At 45.1% G+C, this 13,096-nt stretch overlaps 2 protein-coding genes across 2 annotated transcripts in view; one reads left to right on the top strand and one right to left on the bottom strand.

Annotated features, from left to right (window-relative positions):
- LOC144670280 (histone H2B 1.1-like) overlaps positions 1 to 13,096 on the top strand; it is a 495,251-nt gene that overhangs the window by 73,939 nt on the left and 408,216 nt on the right. The window lies entirely within an intron of this gene.
- The window catches only part of LOC144670308 (histone H2B-like), a 518,579-nt gene that overhangs the window by 265,851 nt on the left and 239,632 nt on the right, over positions 1 to 13,096 (bottom strand). The gene's annotated exons all lie outside the window — the stretch shown is intronic.

Below are 13,096 nucleotides of genomic sequence, written 5' to 3'. Positions count from 1 at the left end.
TCTGTCCCGTTTCTCAGTCAGGTCGGGGCGGGCTGCATAAAAGAGGAAACGCAACAGCTCGTCTCACATATTTAGCAGCGAACTGAGTGAAGAATCATCATGTCTGGCAGAGGGAAAGGAGGGAAAGGACTGGGGAAAGGCGGAGCAAAGCGGCACCGCAAAGTGCTTCGTGATAATATCCAGGGCATCACCAAACCAGCAATCCGCCGCCTGGCTCGCCGTGGCGGTGTCAAGCGGATCTCGGGTTTGATCTATGAGGAGACTCGCGGGGTGCTGAAGGTTTTCTTGGAGAATGTGATCAGGGATGCGGTCACCTACACTGAACACGCCAAGCGCAAGACGGTCACTGCCATGGATGTGGTGTACGCTCTGAAACGCCAGGGCCGCACTCTCTATGGGTTCGGCGGCTAAACAATTCGACCCTTTCTACCGAACACACAACAAAGGCTCTTTTCAGAGCCACCCACCGCCTCACAGAGAGAGCAGAGACCTGGGAGCGGGAGCTGGGATGGGCTGTGATCGGGAATGTTAGTGCCTGATTTGTTCTGACGGGGAATGTACTGAGAATCTCAATTTGCTCGTTGTTTATTTACCCGGATGGCACATTCTGTACTGACAGTGAAAAGTCTCTCCACTGCTTCAGATTTCCGAAAGGTTTTGTTCTGGATGAATAATAAGTCAGGTAGTAATGACAGGACCCGGCGGTTCCTCTGACATCAGCCGTTCAATCCGTCAGTGGAGTTGAGGTTACACTCAGATCAGCCATGATCTCACTGAATGGCGGAGCAGGCTGGATGGGCTGAGTGGCCTCCTCCTAATCCCAATATTCGCACGGATGTCCGTCAAGACTCAGACCGGGAACAGGGGGAGCTTCGAGCCGCTCCCGTTCCCGCTCTTTATCGGAATGAACAGCCCAGAATGAGGGCAATGGGACGGGGTCTGATGCCCCCAGCACCGTTTCTATTTGATTACCCATTCCAGCCTTCTAAGCGAGCGGCGATTTTAAAGGTTGGTTGTGCTGTATGGAGCATTGTTCAATTATTATTATATTAACAATTCAGTTATTGCCTGGGAAATTCAGCACTGACTTTACACAATTCAAACAACAGACTGGTGTTTCTGTCCAAAAATGAGCAGATTCACCAGGATGATGCGGGGTTTACAAATTGCCGGGGCAGGTTACATGAACTGGAATTTCATTGGGGTTAGGAAATAGTCAGTGAGAGTGAAAAATGGTGTTTATAATTTTCAAAAAAGGGAAGAACGAAGTCTATTGTCGAGACGGGAAACGGCTGCAAAAAAAGGCGGAATTTTTGAAACGGGCAATTAAAAACAACTCGACCAATGAGGACCTGAGTTGCCAGGAATTAATTCATTGGTTCGATTTTGGACGCAACTGCCTGGGCGTAAGGCTGCAGCCAATTACTGTTCGGGGCGGTTCCTCACAGAGTCTAAAAAGGCGGATTGTCGAGCAGATTGTATTAATAGTCCTTGTAACTCTGACTGGTGAATCTGTTCAGAAAATGGACAGGAGTAACTCTCCTTCCTCGACTTTCGCCGCTTCTTGCCGCCCTTTGCTACCGGCTTCTTTAAGGCTTTCTTGGCTCCCTTCTTGGGAGCTGGTTTCTTCTCATCAACCATCTTCAGTTTCAGACACAGAAATAAACCAAACCCCTTCCGAACGCCGATTAAATAGACAGTCTCCCCGATCTATGCTAATGAAGGATTGGGAAAAGGTGACTCTGAATGGACAGTTTAAAGGCTAAACCAGCCTCTAAGTATATAATTTCAGGTTTGGATATGGAAACAGGCCAATCAGATTGTGATTTCTCGCCCTCACTCCTCCTCCCACCCCGTCATCAGCCCATTTACTTTAGTCAGGAAATACATTTTACAAAGACTCTCTCCAGCCCCAGTTCCTCAGTGTTTTACTATACATCGGGGAGTGTCGCCTGATTGTTTTGCGAGGGTCCGTTCTCCACAGAGAGAGACTATACGTGAAAGCGGGATTCCATCTGTAGCAGAGAGTCCCTGATAATGTGTGCCAGTGTGGGATTTACTCTGATACTGTGCATGAGTTTGGGATTCATTCACTGTTTGTAAGGCCGTGCTACAGTGAGAGAGTCTGGGATTCATTCTGTGCTTGTCAGGCTCTGGGACTAAAAGTGATTGTTGATGTCGTTCTGTGTCTGACTGTGATAGTGTTTGGGACTCATTGTGCACCTGTCAGTTAGCGGTGCATGTGAGTGAGCGGGAGTTTCATTCTCTCCCTCTGACGGAGGCCAAGTCCGGAGAGGAGAGGCGGACCCTCAGGGCCTCCAGTCGGTGGAGTTCAAAGTAACATTACGATTCAAAATATGACGCAGTAAGTAGGTCAGGTAAGTACTTCTACTTATTCTATTAATTAAACTGTTGCAGTCCATCAGTTTAAACAAAATAATGTGAGGACTTTGGACTGTAGTAGGAGTGGAATAAGGACCCTAGTGTATTTAGTATTCTTTAAAAGGGAGTAACTAACAAGCTTAATTTAAAGGGAACTCATGGCAGCAGAGCTCACACCCGCGATATGCTCCTCCTGTGCTATGTGGGAATTCATGGACACTTCCAGTGACCCTGGTGAGCATGTGTGCAGGAAGTGCGTCCAGCTGCAGCTACTGGCTAACTGCATTTCGGAGCTGGAGCTGCGGGTGGATTCACCTTGGAGCATCTGTGATGCTATCGGGGACAGCACATTCAGTGAGGCGGTCACACTGCAGGTAAAGACTGAACAGGCAGAAAGGGAATGGGTGACCACCAGGCAGAGTAGAGGGAGGCAAGTAGTACAGGAGTCCCCTGTGGCCGTCCCCCTCTCTAACATATATACCGTTTTGGATACTGCTGGGGGAGGCAACATCTCAGGGGAAAGCAGCAGAAGTCCATGGCATCACGGGTGGCTCTGCTGCAAAAGAGGGGAGGAAGGAGAGTGGCCGGGCTATAGTGATAGGGGATTCAATAGTAAGGGGAACAGACAGGCGTTGCTGTGGCCCACAAAATAGACTCCAGGATGGTCTGTTGCATCCCTGGTGCCAGGATCAAGGATGTCCCAGAGAGCTGCAGGGAATTGTGAAGGGGGGTGGCGGGCGGTGTGAACAGCCAGTGGTCATGGTGCATATTGGTACCAACAACATAGGTAAAAAATAAAACAATGAGCTCCTACAAGCTGAATAGAGGGAGTTAGGATGTGAACTAAAAAGTAGGACATCAAAGGTAGTAATCTCAGGATTATTACCAGTGTCACGTGCTAGCGAGAGTAGAAATAACAGGATATATCAGATAGATACATGGCTGAAGAAATGGTGTTGGGAGGAGGGATTCAGATTCCTGGGACATTGGGACCGCTTCTGGGGAAAGTGGGACCAGTACAAACAGGACAGGTTGCATCTGGGCAGAACCGAAGCCAATGTCCTCAGGGGTGGAGAGGTTGGGGGTGGGGCGGTGGTGGGATTGGAGGGGTTGGAGGTGGGGGGGTGATGGGAGTGGAGGGGTTGGGGGTGGGGTGGTGGTGGTGGTGGAGGAAAGTGTTTGCTAGTGCGGTTGGGGAGGGTTTAAACTGGAATGGCAGGGGGATGGGAACCTGAGTAGGGAGACAGAGGAAGGGGAAACGAGGATAGAAACAAAAGGCAGAAAAGTAAGAATCAAAAGTGAAAGGCAGAAAAAAAATTGTGAAAAACAAATGGGGTCATAGTGCAAAATAAAGGGAAGATGGTTACAAAGTTAAAGAAAAGTTGAAAGGCATCATATCTTAATGTGTGTAACATTTGTAATAAGGTAGATGAATTAACGGTGCAAATAGATATAAACGGTTATGATATAGTTGCAATTATGAAAACATGGCTACAGGGTGATCAAGGATGCAAACTGAACATCCAGGGGTATTGAATATTTAGGAAGGGCAGACCAATAGGGAAAGGAGGTGGGGTGGCACTGTTAGTATTGGAGGAAATCAATGCAATAGTGAGGAAGGATATTGGCTTAGAAAATCATGATGAGGAATCTGTTTGGCTGGAGATAAGAAACACCAAGGGGCAGAAAACGTTGGTGGGGGTTGTCTATAGGCCTCCAAACAGTAATGGAGATGTAAGGGAAGGCATTAAGCAGGAAATTAGAGATGCATGCAATAAGGATACAACTGTAATTTTAATCTACATACAGATTGGACAAAACACACAGCAATAATGCTGTGGAGGAGGATTTCCTGGAGTGTGTATGTGATGGTTTTATGGACCAAGACATTGAGGAACCAACTAGAGAGCAGGCTATCATAGACTGGGTGCAATGCAATGAGAAAGAATTAGCTCCCTTGGGGAACAGCGACCATAAAATGATGGAATTGTTCATTAGGATGGATAGTGAAGAAGTTGAATTCAAAACGAAGGTCCTGAACCTAAATAAATGGAGCTACGAGGGTCTGAGGCACGAGTTGGCAATGATGGACTGGGGAACCGTAATTAAAAGGTTGACCAGTGGATAGGCAATGGCTAATATTTAAGGAACGTATGCATGAATTACAACAATTATTCATTCCTGTCTGGCGCAAAAATAAAATAGGAAACGTGGCCCAGCCATGGCTTACAAAAGAAATTAGGGATAGAATTAGATCCAAAGAGGAGACATATTAAATTGCCAGAAAAGAGAGCAAGCCTGAAGATTTGGAGCAGTTTAGGATTCAGCAAAAGTGGACAAAAAGATTCGTCAAGGAGGGGAAAATGGAGTATGAGATTAAACTTACAAGGGACATAAAAACTGACCGTAAAGGCTTCTATAAATATGTGAAGAGAAAAAGATTAGCAAAGACAAATGTAGGTCCCTTATAGTCAGAACTGGGGGAAGTTATAATGGGGAACAAAGAAATGGCACGAGAATTGAACACATATTTTAGTTCTGTCTTCACAAAAGAGGACACTAATAATTTTCCAGAAATGTTAGGGAACCAAGGGTCTAGCAAGAGGGAGGAATTGAAGAAAACTAGTATTAGTTTAAAAATTGTGGTCAAGAAATTAATGGGGTTAAAGGCTGAAAAATCCCCAGGATTTGATGATCTACATCCCAGGCTACTAAAGGAAGTGCCCCAGGAAATATTGGATGCATTGGTGGTAATCATCGAAAATCTCTCGACTCGGGAGCAATTCCTACAGATTGGAGGGTGGCAATTGTAACCCCGCTATTTAAACAAGGAGGGAGAGAAAAAACAGAACTACAGGCCAGTCAGCCTAACATCAGTAGTGGGGAAAATTCTAGAGTCTATTATAAAAGACATGGTAACTGAACACTTGGAAAGCATTAATAGGATTAGACAAAGTCAGCATGGGTTTATGGAAGGGAAATCATGCTTAACTAATCTACTGAAGTTTTTGGAGGGTGTAACTAGTAGAAAAGATAAGGGAGAACCAGTGGATTGTATTGAATATTGATGTACAGTCTATCACCAGAAAATGAGGCAGAGAGGTCAAGGAAGGGAAGTGTCAGAGTTGGACTATGAAGGTGATGGAGGGATGGAAATTGAAAGCAAAATGGATCATTTTTTCCAGGTCCAGGTGAGAGCATGAAGCAGCACCGAAATGGTCATCGGTATACCGAAGAAAGAGTTGCGGGAGGGGGCCTGAGTAGGACTGGAACAAGGAATGTTCCACATACCCCATAAAGATGTTTCAGTGCGGCTTCATGGTCTCATTTTCACTGAGAGGGTGGTCAGCCTGTGGAATTCTCTACCACAGAAGGCTGGGGAGGCCGGGTCACAGAGTATATTCAAGAAAGAAATTGGTACATTTTTGGATATTTGGGGCATCAAGGAGTATGGAGAGAAAGAGGGAATATGGCGTTGAGATAGAGGTTCAGCCATGATCATATTGAATGGTGGAGCAGGCTCAAAGGGCCGAATGGCCTACTCTTGATCCTTGTTTCTATGATATACCAGTTTGGGATAAATGCTGTATCTTTCATTCTTGACCACAATATGAGAGTGTTGGATTGATTCTATACCTGTTAGTCCCTGTAACTGTCTGTAAATGAGATTCAACCTGTGTTTGTCAGTCTCTGGCATTGTAAGTCAATGTGGTATCGATTCTAGATCGTTCAGTCTGTGGTACTATCTGATTGTGCACTTCTCATTCACTGTCAGAGCCTGGTTCTGTGTCTGAAGGTGGGATTAATTTTGGGCATTCCAACATCTGCTGCTCAATGTGTGTGTGGAATTCAGTCTGTATCTGTCAGTGTCAAGTGTTGAACAGGAATGTGGGAGTCATTCTCAATATCTGGGAATCTTTGAAACATATTTTGCATCTGTTAGTCTGTGATGCTGTATGTGAGAGTGGGATTCATTTTGTCTGTCAGGGTCTGGTAATCTGTGCAAGTGTTAGATACATTTTGTAACACTCAATCCCAGATGCTGTGCACAACTTTGTCCATCCCTAATTGCCCTTGTTCAGAGGGTATTTAAGAGACAACCACGTTACTGCGGGTCAGGGGCCTGGAGTTACCAGTCGGGTCACGTAAAAGAGGCAGGTTTTGCATGGTTTTTGACGACAATCGACAATCAGAGTTTTGACAAATTTCACAATCTGCCATGGTGGGATTCGAAACTGGGTCCCCTGGGTCTCTAGAATACTCGTCCAGTGACAATAACACTGTGGCACTCCCTTCCCATCTAGCAGAGTGGCTTAGCGGAAGCATGCTGGGCCCATAACCCAGAGCTCGATGGATTGAAACCATCTTCTGCTATTTTCATTTTCATTAATGACTGTGGGATTCATTCTGTCTCTATCAGACTTTGATTCTGAACGTGTGCTTATGATTCCTCTGTGTCTCAGTGTTTGGCACCGTGTGAAAGTCTGATTCATTCTCAACTTCTGAATGTCAAACGGTATCAGATGTATTCTGTATCTACTGGTCAGCTGTACTGTGTGTGATGTGGGATTCATTCTGCATTTGTCTGTCTCCGTTACTGTAGTGAGTGGGTGATTTATTCTGTACTGGTCAGTCGCTGGTGCTGTGAGTAATGGGCTTCATTCTGCATCTGTCAGGCTCTGGTGCTGTGTGTGTATTGTGCAGTTTGTCAGTGCCTGGTAACATGATGGATTTGTTCAGTAGTTCACCCTGTCCGATTTTCTATGTGAATGTGAGGTTTATTTTATCATTCTCAATCTTTGATGTGGGTTATGATTCTAGGGTTAACTCCGGATCTGTGCTCAATAGTTATTGGAGGGAACTGAAACGAGGTGCAGCCCTGTCCAAATTTGTTGATGCTGTTATTCTCTCAATATTGAAAATCTCCAGTTCAGAACTAGAATCCTACACACAGCGCAGCTCCCAGTAAATGTTGCAGTATCCTATCCAAGCTGCATTTCCCAGATTTTACCAGCTGTGAATCCTTTGATCAGTATTTGGGTATTTTAATGCAGGAACATCTGCCTATTGACCCAATTCCATGGTGTTTTTGGGAATAGTAGCCATAGGATTGGAATTAAAATCCAGCTGTTTCCCTCTCTCTAATATTATCTCAATGAAATCGGTACTTAATACAGAAAGCATTAGTTCATCACACACTCTGATCAATTAAACCCTCTATCCTTTATTACTAATGCATTGGTTGTGATTTTGAGTCCCACCTGAGTTGAGTTTTCAGTCAAATTTCATGTTTTATTTGTGCAAAACTGAAACTCATCCAGGGAAAAGGAACAAACACTTTCTGTCAGAAAGAGGCAGCTAATTTGCACATAGGAAACCTCCAAAAGCACCAATGTGACCATGTCTTGGGCTGTTGATTGAGACATAAATATCAGCGACTGCGCAGGCAGCGGGGAGGAGAATAACGCCACTGCTCGGGTCTTCGGCAGAGCACCATGGAATCACTTACAACAAAATGAGAGGCTGGAGGGAGCTTCGTTTTAATGGGTCTTCTGAAGGATAGCACCTCGAATAGTGGAGCCCTCCCTCAGTGCTGTACTGGAGTATCAGTCTTCTTTGTTACACACAAATTCCGGTGTGGGATTTGAAAAAAAACACCGTTGTGTTCCAAAGGCGACTGCGACCAGGTCAGTCCCAGTGAAAGTGTTTAAGAAATCGACCAATCAACAGCTACATGACTGGGGCAATTATGATGTCATCCCCTGGCAGGTCACGTGACAGCTGGAGCCACAAGGCATCACAACCAGATTTGTGACTGGATTCAAACCCAAAATCCTGTCTCAATGGTTTTTCAAATTAAGCTGTCAGCTGCTTGAAAACGCAGCAGTGAAACTTCCTGTCTGATCATGAGGAGAGCTAGGGAGTTAGAGCTAGTTACAAAACTAAATCCTTTAATAAAGCAATTCAAAAACCATCAAGATTGAAATCCTGTGAGGAAAAATCAAATTATTATTGAGAACTCTGCTGGGAGAACTTCATTGGACAGCAGAGAAATCAGGTGAAGAATCCAAGTAAATCGACACCAGCGAACAAGTTAAAATCAAAAGCGGGATAACTCCTGTAAAAAGCTGAGAGTTCTGTGCATCATCAGTTCATCAGGTCGAGATATTATCTGGATTAAGCTTTCTGTTTAGAACAGGGTTTAATGAACTAAGTGGAATAGACACGCCATTGCAGAACAAGTAAGTCATCTCTAGATTTTCTTGAGTTCCAATTTATTGAAACATTGAATTCCGATGAACTAGAATTACAGTGCAAATGAATTGATAATTTAAAAACAAACTGTTTTCGAATAAATAAAGTAGAACAATTATTTTACAAAAAGTACCAGAGTGACCAGCAAGCTCAAACACAGAGAGAGTGAATTGCAGAGTGAAGAGTTTAAAATGTGGATTTTGTGGAGAGTGGGGATTAGGTGCAGACGGGGAAGGAGCTGATGTGTAATTGAAACCGAGAGACAACAGCAAAAGTAGAAGAGAGAAAGAGAGGAACAATCTAAATAACAAGAACTTTAATTAAATGGCTCATTTCAGTGAAGTGTTGGGACAGCTGAGAGCTGTTGCCTACACATCCTGTGCTCTGTGGGAACTGCAAAGAAGCTTGATGATAATTGTCAGATTCATAATACATTAGAGAACCAAACAGAATATAGAAAGCACAGAGGAGAGCTGAAATAGGAAATTAGGTCAGCCAAGAGAGTGTATGAGAAAAGATTAGAAGGTAACCTAACCAAAAACAGAAGTCTTTTACCAATGTATAGACAGTTACTAAAAAGGTCAGCTGATTAGAAGATCCTGTGGCGGCAGAGGGCTGAGGTACTAAATGAGAACAGTTCTTCTGTCATCACGAAACAAGCGGATGCTGCTAATCTCCCAGTAAAGGAGGAGCTGGTGGAGAAATTGGATAGGATGAAAATAGATAAAGAGGAGGCCATCACAAGATTGGCAGCGTTCACAGTAAAAACGTCACATAACCTGGATGGGATACATCCTGGATTCCTGAGGGAAGGAAGGGGGAAAATAGAGGAAGCTCAAGCCACAATCTTTCAAACCTCCTTGGATATGGGAGTGAAGCCGGAGAACTGCAGGTTGTTAATGTTACATCCATGTTTATAATGGAGAGGGATAAAGCTAGGAACAACAGACCAGTTAGTCTAATGTTGGTGGTGGGGAAACATTGAGACACAATAATCCAGGACAAAATTCATTGTCACTTGGTAGAACATGGGTTGATAAATGACAACCAGCACAGATTGGTTAACAGAAAACCTTGGCAAATACTTAATGAAGTTCTTTGATGAAGTTTCAAAGAACATTGCCCAGGATAGTGAGGTTGATGGTGTTTGTCAGGATTTCCAAAGAGGTTTGAAAAAGACTTGTTAGTAAAATTCAAGCAGATGGGACTAAAGGGGCAGGTGCAACATGGATGCAAAATTGAATAAGGGACAGAAAGGAGAAAGTAGTGGTGAATGGCTGTTTTTCAGCGTGGAGAGATTTATACTGAACTGATTCTCTGTCACGTCAGCTGGCTGTTGTGTTTGCATTCCCAGAGCTCTTCAATTTGAAATAATTCCAGCCTATATCCAAGTTTGCTGATGGCACTAGGTTAGGTGACATGGTCAGTAGTGTAGGCAGGAGCAGCAAGTTTCAAAGGCTCATTGACAGATTCAGTGAGTGAACAAAACTGGCCGAAGGTGGTCAACATGGGGAAGTGTGAGGTCTCCCATCTTGGAGCAAAGAAAGATCAGCGAATTTCCTAAACAGTCAGAAACTTGGGACTGTGGAGGAGCCGAGAGGGAGAGTGAGAGCTGAGTGAGGCTGGAGGGTGGATAAAGAGCAGCGGCAGAGCAGCCCGAGAGCAGCAGTGAGAGAGAGAAGGAGAGAAGAGTGAAAGCGGTGGGGGGGATAAAGAGCTGTGAGGGAGGGGTTGGAGCAAACCGGCCATGTTTGTAATAAATAGTCAAAGCATGATATCAGGGGAAAGAAGGGAGCTGGTTGGTTTGTGCAGATTTCTCAAAATGAGGCATTGATTAAACGAGGAGCTGGAAAATTAAACATTTCAATCAGGGCAATTATAAGAGTATTAGTGCAGAACAGGTCTTGAGGTATTTAATATAAATAACAATTTAAACAAGGTGCAAACTGGATTCTAAAAGAGGGAATAGAGGTTTGTTTTCGACCATGGACGGGCAGCTGAGACCTGTTGTTTGCAGTTCCTGCCCCAAGTGGGAACCTCAGGACACTTCATGTGTCTTGGGGGCCACATGTGCAGGAAGTGTCTCCAGCTGCTTGAGCTCGAGCTCAGGATTTCCGAGCTTGAGGGGCAGCTGGAGTCACTGTGGAGAATCAGGGAGGATGAGAGATCGCTGGATCGAACATTCCAGGAGCTGAACACCTCAAAGGGAGAGAGAGAGAGGTCAGGATAGTAGATGAGTGGCAATCCGGAAGAGTAGGAAAAGGCAGGAAATGCAGGAGTGTTCGGGTTGTGTGCCACTGTCAAACCGGTATTCAGCATTGGAGACTGCTGGGAATGGTGACACCCTGAAGGAGTGCAGTCCAGACAATGGCATCAATGGGCAAGAAACTGCACAGGAGGGAACAGCAAAGAGTAGAAATGCAGTCATTAGTGGAGATTTCATAGTCAGGGGGACAGACAGGCATTTCTGTCACCGTCATTGAGAGTCCCACATGGTGTGATTTCCCTGCAGATGTGCTCCTCTATCTCCCTCTCTCTCACCTTTTTGGAGGCCAATTGAATATCCCCGTGAGTGTGATCATCCTCTTATTATTCCTCAGCTCCAATAAATGAATTCTGCCCTTGTCCTTTTGAGGATATTGTCTCTTACCAAGATTACAGTGACTTCCTTAATTAGTACTCCTAAAACCTCCCTTTTCCCTTCTCTATCTTTTCTGAACACTTTGCATCAGTGAAAATTAAGCACCCAGTCCTCACCATTTTTAAACCACGTTTTCGTCATTGCCACGACATCATATTCCCACACGGCTATTTGTGCTTCTAGCTCATCAACATTATTCACCACACTTTATGCCATAATACACATGTCCTTGTATCGCTCTTAGATTCCTTCTTCATCTACTCCTATCTTGTATGTTCCCACTTCTTCCACAGTTATTCCTCAGCTCTGCTTCTATATACTGATGTCCACCCCGTGCCTATTTAGTTCAAACCCTCCTGAATCACACAAGTGCCTCTCCCCATGAGGAAATTGGTCCCAGTCCTATTAAGGTGCAACCTGTTCCGTTTGAATAGGTGTTTCCTGCCCCTGAACTGGTCCCAATGTCCCAAGAACCTGAATCCCTCCCTCCTGCACCAGCCTCAAACCACATATCGATTCTCCCCATCTTCACATTTCTACTCTCACTAGCACGTGGCACTGGCAGTAATCCCGAGATTACTCCCTTTGAGGGCCCACTTTTTAACTACCTCCCTAGGTGCTGGAATTCTGACTGAGGGAGCTCCATACCTGTCCTCCCCGTGTCATTGATACCGACGTGTATGACAACCTCTGGCTCACTCCCTTCCCCCTGCTGGGTTCTCAGCTATTTACAATTTATATTAATGACTGAGATGAAAGGACAGACTAGACAAAGTTGCTGACAGTACATGGATAGGTGGGAAAGGAAGTTGTGAGGAGGACACAGAATCTACAAAACAATATAGATATGTTAAGTCAGTGGGAAAAATGTGGCACGTGGACTATACTGTCAGAAAATGTGAGGATTTCCACTTTGGTGGGACAAATAGAAAAGCAGATCATTATATAAATGTGAAGAGATTGCAAAATACTGCGGTTCAGACAGATCCTGGACATGAATCACAAAAAGTTAACATGTAGCTCGAGCAAGTAATTAGGAATGCAAATGGAATGTTGGTCTTTATTGCAAAGACAATGGAGAATGAAAGCAGAGATGCCTTGCTACAACTGTACAGGGCATTGGTGAGACTACAGCTCGAACACTGTGGACAGTTTTGGTCATCTTGTCGAAGGAGCGACATATACCCAACATCGCCATCATTCTGATGGCCACCTTTGTGTGTGGCTGCATCAAACTGTGCGTAGACCCCCGGTTCACAAACACCAAGTGTCACTACGTGCTGAGGTTCTACCTGTCCCTGGTGTTGCGAAGGATGGGTCTGGCCACGCTGTCGCGGAACGCTCCAAGTAGTTGGACCATGCCGTACCACCTGTGCCTTGTGGAAGAATTTATGCAGAGAAATACTTTTGACCACAAGTCCTTCAGACAGTGGTCAGCACGTAATGTCCTAGAGGCCCTGCGGGAAAAGGAGATGGTGGATCCTGTCGGGTGGTTCCCCGAGTAGACTGTCAAAGTCATTTGGCAGAATGCCTCATCACCAGAACTTTCCAACAAGCACCAAGATGTAGCTTGGCTGGTGGTAGGAAAGGCCCTCCCTATCAGATCCTTCCTGCACGCCAGGAGTCTCACCCCCTCCGCACGCTGCCCTTGAGGTGGCTGTAGTGCGGAAGTGACCATTGTTCACCTCCTTGTGAAATGTGCCTTTGTGGAAAGTCTGGGGAGAGATGCAGCGGTTTTTGTCGAGGTTCATCCCGAGCAGTTCTGTGACACAGGATGCTGTGCTCTATGGGCTGTTCCCAGGGACACACACCGAGACA

The sequence above is a fragment of the Cetorhinus maximus genome, chromosome 31 (genome assembly GCF_964194155.1).
Source record: "Cetorhinus maximus chromosome 31, sCetMax3.hap1.1, whole genome shotgun sequence".
Lineage (NCBI taxonomy): Eukaryota > Metazoa > Chordata > Chondrichthyes > Lamniformes > Cetorhinidae > Cetorhinus > Cetorhinus maximus.
Note: the sequence above shows the minus strand (reverse complement) of the source record. Positions and strands in the feature narration are given on the sequence as shown.